The sequence below is a fragment of the Colletes latitarsis genome, chromosome 9 (genome assembly GCF_051014445.1).
Source record: "Colletes latitarsis isolate SP2378_abdomen chromosome 9, iyColLati1, whole genome shotgun sequence".
Lineage (NCBI taxonomy): Eukaryota > Metazoa > Arthropoda > Insecta > Hymenoptera > Colletidae > Colletes > Colletes latitarsis.
The window spans coordinates 16,728,243-16,737,812 of record NC_135142.1 but is presented as its reverse complement, the minus strand read 5'-3'; positions in this window follow the sequence as shown (position 1 = coordinate 16,737,812).

The following is a 9,570-nucleotide window of genomic DNA, read 5'->3' as shown; positions in this document are numbered from 1 at the left end:
AAAATTTTTCGCAGGGGTGGCCGAACACCCTGTATAAAGTAAAGGATGATAATAAAAGTAAATGCTATATGAATCGATAACAAATTTTTTTTTATATTAAAACAATAATATAATCAACAATTTTGTATATATTTATTGGTATCGGAAGTTAAGTTGAAGCTAAATAATATTACGATAAATTATATAAAAATTACATGTCTTGAAATAATTAATATAAGGTCTGATAAACTTTCGCTTTTATAAGTTCTAATGAGTGATTAGGCATACTGTTTATTAATTTTGTTCTAGTACCTGTAGCAATTTGGTTCCATCGGTTCTTTAAAGCTGTAGTAATTTGAGTTTTTGAATGTCTTTTATTTTTTGGAATTTGTCGGTCTAATTTGGAGTGGCAAAAAGAGTTGTATTGTTTCTTTCTAAAAATTGTCTAGCTATTCACGTTGTATGTTTTGGGTTATTGTCGCGTTATAATGAAATAAAGCCTCCTTCGATAAACTTCGTAGTTGTATTTTCCATTAATAATACCTTAATTTCCAACTTGGTTGTCGTTAAAGTAATCCTATATCATTATGCAGCCACTGTCGTGCTTTACAGAGAGTGTTATTATAGTCTGTTCAAACTTTTGAAACGATATTGTTTATATAATAACCAGGTATCGCCATACCAATTTATAAACATAAATATCAATGTTTAAATTGAGAAATAACTAATTAAAATTGGTACATTTACTTTCTGTAAGCGAATATGCAAAATAAGTTAATTTGTTTGGAAAAAGCATGGAAGACTCTTTAGTAGCAGATATAAGTGACAAGTATGAAAGAAAAATTTCAGTTTTGCCGGAAATGTGTCTATTATTTTAACTGTTGAAGAAGGACTTCGTTTGGAAAATTTAATTACACACTTAGAAAAATAAAATGTTTATTGTGGATTTGAGTGAATCAGAGTGTAAATTATGAACACGTATGATCAGATGTGACAGTGAAATAACAATTTGCTTTTTGCGTTCTTCGATGCCATACTGTTTACTCACCGTTAATTATTACTGAAAGGTGTATCATGGCGATATTGTACGCTGGGATAATCAGTTTAACTGTGTCGTAATGCAGATTAAAGTAGTCGCAGAGCCACAGCTCTTACGAAATCCGATTAGAAAATTCTTAACTCCCGATATTCTTACTGCGACACCGCGAGCTGCATCTGGCGTTGAGGTTACACCAGGAGAAACGATAACTTTGAAGGAGTTATGGGTTTGGTGGTTCATTCGACGATCGAATTGTCGTAACAGAAAATTTATGTACGGCGCAACGATACTCGAGAGATGCTTGTTAATCATACATTTTTCACGGTTGAATACGTCGTTCGATGACGTAACAAACAACTTTTCATAAAATGGCGGTTGAAGTTAATTCGAACAAAAAATACAAACACTACAGTTTATCCAAATAATTGTAGTAGAACCGTCAATGGAGTTTCTATTTTATATAATAATTCGAAAATGTAGAAGAGTACGATCTTTCGGTATCTAGACGAAACATCTTTGAAAGTCTGTGGTGTTTGAATAGAGAAAATACGAGTATGGTATTGACTCAGAAGACATGTGAAATTTGATTATTGTTAGCTCTTCGGTTAGCTCGTATTTCTAGACATCGAGAACATGAGTGAGAAACAGTGAAAGATAGGAGTGAGATTAATATGGTACGAACAGTTCTAGGGAGTTGTGAGGATTAGTTTGTGACAGCTTCTTAGGCAATACTGCATTTATGTTGCAGTGTTGAATTTGTTATACAAACACATTAGAAAGTGCTTGATTTTCCCACACGAAACTATTCTAATATTATACAGTTTGTACTAAAATTTGTTAAATTGAAATTTACAATTAATCGAGTGGTCATATATATAACGGTATTGTAAAATTATTTTTCACAATATTAAAAGATTATACAAAATTTTTATTCTACATTTTCTATTTATTTTTGGACGAAGAATCGTCCCTCTAATAGTTTCCATTACGAAGCTTTTTGCTTTATGGTCTTTAATTACAGGTTGACTATAAAATTATTGATCGGTTTGAAATTATTCTATGACTGTCTTTAACGCTTATATTGGTCAAAACTATTTAACAAATACCATTAGACGGCGATTTAGCTGAATCGTTTCTTGCGGTTTTAATAAACTAGCATTTCTTCGTATAGAAACCAATTTGCAACATTTATTCGCGTTTATGATGGGGTTTGCAGGATCAGCTTTATCGTCATTTCTTTTGTAAAACATCTGCTAATTTAATTGTTACTCTGCAATAACAGAAAACACAACTATCGAGTCTTGCAATGAAAGATAAATTATACCTTACTTTAGGTACGATTAGTCAAGGATTGCTCCTCAGGGATAAAGAAACAGAAATATAAAATGAAACGGTAATTCATTTCACGAATGTGAGTTTATAGTCTGTGTGGAAATTATTCAAACCACATGTAAACATAGTTTTGGAAACAAGATAAAAATATTACGAAATGCAAGCAAATGAGCCGCGTTTATTAATCCGATTCTGATTGGATTGTTCTAAATATTACGTCTCAAATTGGGACCCCATAATTGATTGCTAATCAAATTTCTCTATTTGAATCCGAATTTGGGAAACTCGTACAGATAATGATTAGAGTCTAATAGGAACGTTTCTAAAATCCGATCAAAAATCTAATAGAAGAATAAGAAAAATAATAAGAAAATAATAAGAAAGAAATCTAATAAAATCCACTTCACAATGGATGAAACAACAGAAAAAGTTAAACCACTAAAATCAAAAGATCATAATATTAAATAATCGTATAAGAACTATGTTTCTAGAAATCTTATATAAGATATTTTTACTTTAGGAATACTCATACATGGATTTTAAAATACTTGTTGCAAATTTAAAATCTTGTTGCCTAGAAATTATATTAATACTTAACATTTATTTCCATCACAAAATCTTTTATTTTCACAACTTTTTCAGATTCATTTTGACCCAGTCTCCTAATGTGAATTATGTTGTTGATAAATTTTGAGCAACAAAAAAAATTCTGGAATTGGCCTAGAAAAATCTACATTCTTATTTTCATATTTTCTACATATTTTTTGAAAAATATCAGATAAAAGTATATGAAGAATATCGATTTCTTAATTATAGTAGTAAATCCATTATACATATATATTTATATATTATAATAAATACTATATAAATAATTAGCTGTATATATAATTTATCTATAAATTATATTTTAAATGAAACAATTGTATGTATTCGGGATTAGAAATACGGAACCATATTGGAATACTAAATGAATCCTAAGTGGTTTGCCCAATCAGAATCTGATCGGCGGATTGTTACACTTCCCGATGAGATCGAACTAGATTGCCTGATCGGATCCCAATTAGAACATGGGAAATCGGAATCGATCCCAGTTAGAATCCAACGATTTTTTCACACGAGCTGTTCAACAAATATCTGCTAAACAAAGCTTTCTGTTTAGACTAACAAACAGAACCGGGACGTCACGCAAAAGAATTAGAAATGATTGTTTCTCGAGAACATTCCCAGGCAGAGATTGTTCCAACGGATCAAAATTGTATCATAATTTCTTGTTTAAATATTGTTGTTTAAACTATTTCGAGGCCATTCATGAGCGACTGTCGCGAAATGTCGAAATTATGACATTTAGACTTTCATTACTATTGTAAACCAGCGATAGAACGTTCCAACAAATTTTAATTACTCAGATTTGCGTATATTGATTGAATAGCGCTAACAGCACCCTTTGACATTACTAGTATGTGTTTCTAAATATGCAGTTTCTGTTTCGATTATACTTTTCTGGGTGTTATTACTACTATCAAATATTAAAGTTTGACTTTCCTCCTATCAATTTCTTGCATTTCGTAATATTTTTATCTTGCTTCCAAAACTATGTTTACATGTGGTTTGACAGAAAATTATGATGCAGCAGAGATCCTCGTATCTTGGACACCAATTATCTGAATATTAAACGTTATGTTATCCGAATGAAGTTCGTATCATTCTTTTCGAATAACAAATTGTTCTGATAATAGTGTTCAGATAGTAGAATATTCAAATAATGGTGTCCTAGTATGTAAATTTCTACTGTATGGTATGGGGAATTCTATTCTACCATATGGATTAAATAAAGTATTGAAAACTGTTATTTCAGAAATCAATGATGATAACAATTTTATTTAATTATTTCTTTTAATTAAATGGTTCAAGGAGGTTTTCGAGGTGACTGTTACGATGATGAGAAAGAGACACGACTTACTAGATTTTTTTAACTAAAAAATGGTATAGATATGTTACTATTTGGATAACTCTTACCAAATTGAATAACATTGTTTTTAATCATTTTTTTTTATTATGTATAGTTAAAGAATTATGATGAAAATTGTACAAATACGTCGAGATAAATATTCTAACGATTTCGACTTTCTTTATAAACACGCAATTTCTTAGAACATTTCTTCTAGAATCTTACCCTTATTAATCTACTGGACAATTTTTGTAAAATCCAATTAATGCGTAAAAGTTTTTTCCCATTTTCTCAACATTAATTACTACATAGTTTTACGTACTTTATGCTTACACAATGTATTGTTTATCACCTTGTCAAAAAATCATCAGTTTTCAGAATCGACGACCGATTTCGACGTCCGATTATATTATAATTATAAATCTTTATTAAAATCTTAAAAACGGTAGCATCGTAGGAGGTTAAATCATTATTTTATATCTAATTTATTCGAATAATGCGGCTTGGATACCCAGATACCCCGGTTATTGAACTACCACGTGTATTTTGATCATCGAAGTAAAAGTTAAACGACTATTTATGTTTCAATAATACCGTGGTCAGTGCATTGGAAAACGATAGACGAGCTTTTAGAGTAGCGATCGTAAAGTACAGTAAAGATCGTGTATTCCTTTAAATGTCGGTATCGTGTTTCGTCATGCGGTCGCGTGCATCGCCGAGATTAATCAACTCCTACGAGCTACGAGCTTCCAGCCGCGGTAAACGTAATCATTGTCGTGTATGATGGCACAATCGTGTTTGCAGTAAAGTGGTAGCCGCGATCATAATTGTTCCTCCGGCCACAATTTATATCAATACAACCGTAATTCCCGCATCGACGTTAATTAAAGGAAAAAAATTAGTGAAAACAATATGCTTTCCAGCGTTTTGTTAAATTACGTACGTACGTATTTACTTTTCGTTTCTTTCGCGTACGTTTACATACGAGTCACAATTTCCTCACTTTGCTGCGGTTTCTTCGCTCTTTGGATCGAGTTTCTGCACGCGAACCGGGCCGGTTCTTTCGATTTTCCAACTGCGGCAGCCTTACTTGCCTTCGCTGTTAACAATCAGCTCGTGCGTGTACCTCGAATTACGCGCCTCGAATACTGCGGCGCATTTACGTGAACTCAATATGCAAGTAGGATTATATAGCTCAGTACACGCGTATGCATTTAGTGCCAAAGAGGCGAACGGTTTGCTCGTGATATCGAACGGCGTAGAATTGTTGTTACATAAAGTGACCATTAAGAAGCGTAGACGTCACTTGTAATATATGCTATAGATGCGGACCGAGTAACCAGTGAATAACAAAGAGACCACACCAAGTGTTATGTATCGATTTTACTGAAATGTTCGAACGATGTAGGTAAACGGGGACGCGAACAAAATATTCTACACATGTTCCATCTTATTTACTTGCGATGTTTTACTAAAATCGAAATGGAAACGGTTAATGTGCTCTCCTTGTAAATAGTATATCACGTAATTGCGACAGAGTCAAATCAATATGGGTTTATCCCTCGAATTTACGGTGATTCACAGATTCGACAATACGGTGTTATATTAATTTACGCACAGAATACAATTTTTTGTTTTAATATTATAAAACTTTTGTATTTCGCACGTAGTACGTTTACAAACCAAATGATCGAACGTTTTGTGACATAAATTTTATTTTATAAACGAAATAGTATTAAACTATAGTATTTAACAATTATGTTACTTAATTTAGTTTGTAGGTAATATTTTGTGTAACTGTCATTCTCGATATGCTGTTTACTACTATTTTATAATATTTTCCTACAGTTGATCCAAATTTGAGGCATGGTTATCAAAATTAGTGACATTTTCAATGAACCCTACCCTATTATCAACTCCCTTGTTTGACAACCAAGACTTTGTCGTTTTTGCCATGTACTTCCTTTATCGCGTTGAAACACGGCATCATTAACATCTTTAAAATATTGATACTGCAAAAGCTCTGGTGAGTCGACCCGGTTTATTACATAGGACCATTTTAGTTAGGAGTTATTTTTACAAAAATAAACAAAATTTTTACAAAATCCGAATGACTCACATCAATCGCGGATTTTTAATAGATATACATCATTGATTGCCATACACCTTCAAATCATAACATTACTGTCTTCGAATTTAACAGTGGGTTTAACATATCTCTTTTGCAATTTCTTGTTTCTCCTTTTCTCTTTTATTTATCTTTGTTTCTTCGAATCAAACTATATTCACCCATGCTTCTTCGGTATAATTTTTATATTTTCTTTTGCAAATGCTGATAGGATATGCACGTGTCGTTTTATGAGTAATAGTTTTCGAACGTTCATTCGCCCTGAAAAACCTGCATTTTTTAGTATGCGACGAATTGGTTCTGCACTCATATTTACACTATTAAATTCTTTTATATTTTGTTACATTTGTACATCTTTGTCTACGTTTCCCGAGTTAGAATATTTGGCTTACTTGTTTCGAATAAGTTTTCTTTTGGCCCGAGTTTATTTTTTGAAATGTCATCAGAGCAAGGTTTATTTATTTTTGCTAGTACCCCTACAATTATATCCTATGATTTTATTGTTCAAGTCTTGTAAAATCGATCTCATTTTATTTTATGAAAGTTTATCTATTAAAATGAACTTCTTGCCTACTGTGGAACTGATAGGAAAGCAAGGAAATTGAAAATATAATGGAAAAATCTGGAATTGGAGTATCAGAACTTAATAATCGTTACAATTCAAGTTGTTCCCGTGAAGGTTTCAACAAAACTGAACACAGAGATTTCAATATAAATCCTAAATTAAACTTCTAATGTAAAGACAAATATTGAGTCGTAAGTGCATCTTTTGTTATAATATCAGCTAAGATTACGTTAAAAAAGCAATATCTTTGGTAGAATTTATCTCATTAATTAAGCGTTTTCGATACAACATTTATATGACTTTTTGTATTCCACTTCACAGACTGAATCGATTGCCTTAAGAAGACTATCTCTTTCGTAGACTTCTTGTATAACGATACAACCAAGTTGTTGGTATGTCCGCAATTTATTGTTAATTCACTCGTGGTCAGTTTTTTCAGAACAGCCTATAATTAGTTGGTAGTTATTCAAGCAAAGTTCGAAGTTAATAATTCAGAATTAGCTTTGCAGTCGGCAGAGTAGCAATCGTAACTTCGTAAAGTATAGTGTTCTATTGCATTACTATTAATCTTACGGTACAAAGGCGGTTGTAGGATAGTTCCTGATATACTTACGTTTCTATACGCATTTAGCCTAGTAATTTAATACTTACATCGATTTTTTAAAGAATCTTCTGCCTAGTTATCAAACTGGTAGTAGTAGATTACCTTAACAAGAGCTTTTTATGCACATATATAAGAATCTCTTTGTTAACGTAAAATGCTCTATGACGTAAAGGTTTGATTTGTTTTTGATTGTTGATTGTTTCTTTTTAATCTTGTATCCTATACCAACTGTCTCCAGTTGAATCAGTTTTGTAATTGCTTTCCATACTATCAATGTATTATTTTGTGTTCTCAATTCGTTATTAAATTTATGACCGCTGATTAAGAAACACTCTGCACACGCGTGTGAAGGAAACTAGTTCAGCATGAAAGTTGCTTATTCATTTATGCTCCCTATGATATATAGCACCGACACATTAAGTTGACCTGTTCGAGTTATATACACTTTGGATTATGTTCGCAGAACGTCAGAGTGAAGTAAAAATATATTATGAAAGCATTCTGCGATGCACGTGTGTAATATTATTCAACGTTAATTTGTTGAAGTAATTGTGGATTTAAAGTTGTGGCTCTCACTTTCACGAAACGTTTGTTTTCTCAACAAGAATAATAAATCGAAGGTCTAACCTTTAATTTGTCAGTTGCAATATCTAGTTGCTTCATCCTGTACTTATGACTTATGGCAGACGTGTCGTTGTTGTTCGTAAACTTTCTCAGAACGTGAACGAATCATTATTGTGAAATGTTTATGGGTGATAAAATGTTAGCGATGACTTCCCTGTGAATTCAAATTGACATCGTTTACGATACCTCTCCTTCTTCTTGTTCAAGAGAATAACAGTGAATTTAGAGAGTACAAAGTTTTTTACTGTTACAAACAAAAGGAATATTATATACTACTGAGCCTGTAAATATAGTGAACAATGAGTATGTATGATTAATCCTCGGTTGGTATTTTTGGGTCACACCTAACCCACTGTTTGGTTTATTATTACTTATTATTTAGTTTATTACAATTTTTAGAAATCCGCGAAGAAATTAGTTTTGCTTTGAATCTTGCACGGTAATTATCAAAGATTAACTCTATTATTTTTCAGTTATTGAAACGTTACAATAAACTATTATTAAAAATACAATGCGTATTAAAATCTTCAACAAAAATACCAACGAGTCGTAAATGACACAAGCATGCCAGTTATGCGATCGACATAACACCATATCAGTTAAGGGTTAAATTAATTTCTAAGCTTTCAATTTTGTTATAATAGAAATACAATTTTTATCAGTTATACTTTGCTGAATATTTGCAATTAGAATAGGACCTATATTTACATGACATTTTTTCTTTGAAATCGTTTGCTCAAAAAATAGTCAATTATTTTTAAACTCACCATGAAACTTAGTTATAGTTCTAGTATTAGCTGTTGTTTATTCTTAAAGTTTGGTGAATTTGAAGACAATATGAAGATATGTACAAATTTAGAGTCAAAATGAGAGTCAAAGTGTAATTAAAAATGTTTCATAGGTCTTAGACAATTGTTTAAAACAGTTCATACTCGTAAAAGTGCTCACTGATAACAATTATACCGAACTAATAATGGATGAGCGTATTGAATCACAAGCAATAAACTATGAGCTATTTTTAGTTTGTTTGAAAACGGAATAAAGATCAAGTGGTCAGATACTAATGAACGACAGTGTACAATAAATGCACATGTAATTGCAAACTGCATAATTAACAACGAAGACCGATTAGCGTGTTACGCGACTTCTAGCAGCATCCATTAAATTCTGGTTGCGTATTCACAGCCAGTGATCGATCACATACAGACGTTCGTATAAAAATCTGTTCCATAACTTCTTCATATTCGTAATATAATTTATTGTAAGAGCAATTCAAATAAAATCAGTTCCACTTCGTAACGAAACAACTTTCTTAATCAAGTTGTTTACCATTTTAATTAAAATAATATTA